The 5,195-nt window shown below is 49.2% G+C and overlaps 1 long non-coding RNA gene across 1 annotated transcript; it reads left to right on the forward strand.

Annotated features, from left to right (window-relative positions):
- The first annotated feature begins 1,999 nt into the window (after positions 1-1,999).
- LOC311442497 lies at positions 2,000-4,923 on the forward strand. Its single transcript, XR_014696669.1, has 2 exons — positions 2,000-2,125; positions 4,598-4,923. It is a non-coding gene; the product is annotated as an uncharacterized lncRNA (long non-coding RNA).
- The last annotated feature ends 272 nt before the right edge of the window (positions 4,924-5,195 follow it).

Here is a 5,195-nt window from a genome sequence, read left to right on the forward strand (position 1 = left end):
TAAGGGTAAGAATAAGGGTATGGGTAATGGTAAGGGTGAGGGTTAGACTAAGGGTAAGTGTAAGGTTTAGATTTAGGCTAAGGGTAAGTGTAGCAGAAAGGGTAAGGTTTACGGTAAGGGTAAGTGTTAGGATAAGGGTAAGGTTTAGGGTTAGGTTAAGGGTAAGGGATAGGGTAAGGGATAGGGTAAGGGATAGGGATAGGGTAAGGTAAGGGTAAGGGTTAGGGTAACAGTAAGGGTAAGGGTACGGGTAGAAGTATGTGTTAGAGTAGGGGTTATGGTAAGGGTAAGGGTAAGGGTTAGGGTAAGAGTAAGTGTAAGGGTATGTGTAAGTGTACGGGTCACTGTAAGTGTTAGAGTAAGGGTTATGTTAGGGGTAACTGTTAGGGTAATGGTTAGGGTTAATTTTAGGGTTAGTGTGAGGAAAACGTAAAGGTAAGTATTAGGTTAAGGTTAAGAGCAAGTGTAAGGTTTAGGTTAAGGGTAAGGGTTAATGTAAGCGTCCTGGAAAGGGTTCAGGTAAGGTTTAGGGTTAGAGTTAGGTTAGGGTTAAGTGTTAGGAAAAGGGTAAGTTGTATGTATAAGAATAAGTGTGAGAGTAAGGGTATTGGTAATGATAAGGGTGAGGGTTAAGGATAAGGTATAAGGATAAGAGTATTTTAATTTTTTAATTCAATTAATTTTAAATTAAAATTTTTTAATTTAATTAATTAATATTTTAATTGTACGAGTAATTGTTAGGGTAAGTTTAAGCGTAAGTGTACATTTAAGTGTTGTTGTATGGCTTATTTTAAGGGTAAGGTTAAGTGTTAGCGTAATGGTTATGGTTAATTATAGGGTTAGGGTGAGAAAAACGTAAGGTTAAGTATTAGCTTAAGGTTAAGGGTAAGGTTAATGTTAAGAGTAAGTGTAAGGTTTAGGGTAAGGGTTAGGGTTAATGTAAGGGTCAGGGTAAGGGTTGGGGTAAGGTTTAGGGTAAGGGTTAGGTTCAGGATAAGTGTTAGGGTAAGTGTAAGGTTAATGGTAACCGTAAGTGTAAAGGTAAGGGTTAGGGTAAGAATAAGGGTATGGGTAATGGTAAGGGTGAGGGTTATGCTAAGAGTAAGTGTAAGGTTTAGATTTAGGCTAAGGATAAGTGTAGCAGAAAGGGTAAGGTTTACGGTAAGGTTTAAGGTTTAGGGTTAGGTTAAGGGTACGGGTAAGGGTAAGGGTACGGGTCAGGGTAAGGGTTAGAGTAAGGGTTTGAGTAAGGGTAAGGGTAAGGGTTAGGATAAGTGTAAGGGTGCAAGCAAGGATTAGGGCAAGAGTAAGTGTAAGGGTAATAGAAAGGGTTAGGGTAAGTTTAAGGGTAAGGGAAAGTGTTAGGATATGTTTTAGGGGAAGCAGAAGGGTAAGGGTTAGGTTAAGTGTAAGGGGAAGGGGAAGGTAAGGGGAAGGGTTGGAGTAAGGTATAGGGTAAGGGTAAGGTTATGGTTAAAGGAAAGAGTAAGGGTAAGGAAAAAGTAAAGGTAAGGATTTGGGTAATGGTAAGGGTGAGAAGGGTTAGGGTAAGGGTTACGGTAAGGGTTAGGTAACGCAGTGTACAACCTGGGACGTCACACGCAGAGCTGCCTCTGGCAAGGTGAGTGAGGAACAGATGTAGCAGTTGTTGTGTTGTAGGTCTCACTGTTCCTCTAAGCATCCCCTCTTTGTCTTTTAGAGGTGTTGTAGCTGTTTGAAGAGGGTAGATTGAAGCATCTGCCTCGGGGGCTGGTAAGCGGCAGAGGTAAGGGAGCAGATGAGAGTAACTTACCTAGTTGTGCTGTGTCTTTGGATGCTGCATCGGCCTATGCGTTTCTTTTTCTTTCACAGGTGTCTCGCACAGGCTCAAAGGAGCAAACTGCACTCTGAAGAGCTGTGTAAGAAGAGGGGCTGGTCATGAGCTGGGTTGGAGCAGAACGACCAAGTAGCACAAGGTGACTATGAAAGGTGTCCGTCTTGCTTTGCAGGTGCCGTGGCAGGCTCTCCACAGAAGTGGATAAGGATATGAGATAAAGCCAGAGAGCGACAAGGAGCGGCACGTGCAGGGATGGTTTTGAAGCGCTGCGGTGGCTTACTCTTCTGTTCATCAGGTGCCACAGGCAAGGTGGGTTGTAACATCAGTCGTTATATTTGCATGAAAGCAGTTCACTTGAATGCCACAGTGCATCTGAGTAGGGTGTTCTAGCAGAACAAGCTTGTCTGGCACAGCGGTGCCTGATGGCAGTGTGTTTCCTCAGGTGAAGAGGTGCCTGAAGCCCCATCCTATCTAGCCTGCACACAATTATCTGAGAATGAAAGCTGCTTTCCAGTAATTCAGAAAGCCAAGTTACGTCTCAGCCTTGAGCATCTCGGGCTTTTGGGCCTGTCTGTAACATTTGGCACCAGCACTAATACTTTTTTTGGCATATGTTTAGCGTTTGGGGCCTGTGTCTGGGATTTGGGCCCTGTCTCGAACCAGTGGGGCTTTGTCCTGGGTTTTGGAGCCTGCCTCTAGAGTTCAGGGCCTGTGATTAGGCTTTTGGGGTCTGTGTCTGGGGGCCGGTATCTGGGGGCAAGGGGGGAGCTGCTTGTAGACCCTTGGGGCCGGCATTGAGGGGGTTGGGAGCTGACTCGACACCTTTGGGGCCTGCTTCTGGGGGCGGGGGGGGGGGTTGAGACCAGCATCTGGGGGAGGGGTGGGAGCTCTTTGTATTCCTTTGGAGCCTGTGTCGGGGGGCGGGGGGGGGGGGAAGGGGAGGGTTGGTTGGGAGGTGCTTGTACACTGTTGGAGCCTGGGTTGAGGGAGGAGGTTTGGAGCTGCTTCTACACCTTTGGGCCTGGCATCGGGGGTAGGGGGTTGGGTGCTGGTTGTAGGGGCCTGTGTTTGGGGGGGGGGGCTTGGGACCTGCGTCTGGGGGAGGGGTGGGAGCTGCTTGTACACCTTTGGGGCCTGCATGTGTGGGGGGTCAGGGCCTGTGTCTAGCGGGCTGGGAACTGCTTGTACAATGTAGGAATCTGTTTCTGCAGGGTGGCTGGGAGCTGTTTGTACAACTTTGGGGCCAGCATCTGGGGGTGGCTGGGAGCTGCCTGTACACTGTAGGGGCCTGTGTTTGTGGGGGGCTTGGGGGCCTCCCTCGGGGGGGGGGGGGAGGATTGGGAGCTGCTTGTATAGGGTAGGGGGCCTGCCTGGCAGGGGTTGGGAGCTGCTTGTAGAATTTGGGTCACTGTGTCTGGGGGGGCGGTTGGGGCCTGTGTCTCAGGGGTGTTGGGAACTGGTTGTATACCTTTGGGTCATGTCTTTGGGGGGAGCTACTTGTACACTTTTGGGGTCTGTATTTGAGGGGGGTTGGGAGCTGCTTGTGCACTTTTGGACCTATGTTTAGGCTGGTTGGGAGTTGCTCATGCATTCTAGGTGCCTCCCTTTTGAGAAGGGTTGGGGCCTGCATCTGTGGGTGGTTGGGAGCTGCTTGTACACTATAGGGGCCATGGTCTTGGAGGGGGGTCTGGGCTGTTTATACACCTCTGTGGCCTGTGTTTGGGGGGGGGGGGGGGTGGGCCTGTGCCTGGGGAAGTTGGGAGCTGTTTGTTCACTCTAGGAGCCTCCATTTGGGGGTCTTTGGGGCCTCCCTTTGAGGGGGAGGGAGTTGGGAGTTGGTTGTACACCTCTGCATCCCGTGTCTTGGGGGGGGTGGGGGGAGTGGGACCGGTCTCTGAAGGGGCGGGTTGTGAGCTGCTTGTACACCTGTGTCGGGGGGAGGGTAGGGAGGTTGGCGGGGGTCGGGTCCGGGTCTTGGGCCAGTGTCTGGGTGGAGTCCAGTTCTTGGGAGGGGGTGGTGGGGTAGGAGCTGCTTGTGGGCAGTTGGGGTCTGCATCTGGGTGTGGTTGGTGCCTGCTTCTGTTGGCAGTTTGGGGCCTGCTTGTAGACTTGTGCAGCCTGGGTTTGGGGGCTTTTCTGTAACGTTTGGGGCCTGCATTTTTGCTTTGGGATGCATCTTGAGCTTTTGAGGCCTAGCAGTAGCATTTGGGGCCTGCATCTGGGGCTTTTCTGTAGCATTTTGGTTGCGTATTTGTGATTTGGGGCCTGTATCGTGGGTTTTGCCTTTTTTGTAGTTTCCATCTTTGTGTGTGTGTGTTTCGTTGTTGGTTGTCTGGGGTTAGGGGCAGTTTGGGGTTTGGATTAAGGTCAGTGTCATTAGCGTTAGGGGGTTGATAATAAGGGTTAGGGTTGTGGTTAGAGTTGTTAGGTTTAAGGGGAATAAGGATTTCAGGGTAAGGGGATCAAGGTTGTGGGAATAAAAATGTTGTTTTTGCGCAGTTACATCCTGTAGAGGGAAGGAAGGTGGTATTGAGATATGCTTGCAGTGATAAGACAGCTTAACAGTGTGAAATGAGTTCATCTGATTCGTGTCAATATGGAACAATGCTAGGGCCGCATGATATGATGAAAAGTCTGAGAAAACCAGAGTGGTTAATATATATAGTTCTTGAATCTTGCAAAGGAATGGTCCAGCAATTCGGGTCAATAGGGGATAAGAGAACAAAGGGGTTTCAGAATAACTGCTAACTATTACAACTGTTGCATGGGACACTATGCAAGTGTCTGCCATCCAGCCAAGATGGACAAAGGAGATGGACAAGAGAAAAGCCTGGGAGGAAGACTACGAGCCTTCAGTACGAGCGGCCCCCAGAGGGACCACCGGAGACTGATAACGCCTGCACCAGTGGGAGGGTTTGGATTCTGGGAACTAATTAGAATAACCCTGCCTTTTGTAGAAGTAGTAATGAATATGTATTAGCCTAGCAGCATAAAAACCAGCCGCCTGATGTAACTTGTGTGCGTCTTGGTGGAGCAGAGACTCCTGGCGCACCCAGCGCTGCTTGCTTACCTCTATTCATTTAATAAATTGTAAATTTCAATTGCAATCCTATTTGGGACCCAGTCATTTATTACAAGTGGGCGCTCGTCCGGGAGGGCTTTGGTTCCTGATTTCTGGTTTGATCTAGGAGAGGCACCCCCACCATTTGGTGGCTGCTGTTTGAGTCAGGTCGGAACTAATGGCATCTTGAACCTGAATAAAGGTAAGCAACGTTTCTGATTCTTTTTTTCAGCTCCCTTGCCAGCTGCAGCACTATATTTTGCCCGTAACTGTGTGTGTGAAGATCCGAACGAAGATGACGGAGTCGTAAGCATTTAA

The sequence above is a fragment of the Aythya ferina genome, assembly GCF_964211825.1.
Source record: "Aythya ferina genome assembly, chromosome: 11".
Classification (NCBI taxonomy): domain Eukaryota; kingdom Metazoa; phylum Chordata; class Aves; order Anseriformes; family Anatidae; genus Aythya; species Aythya ferina.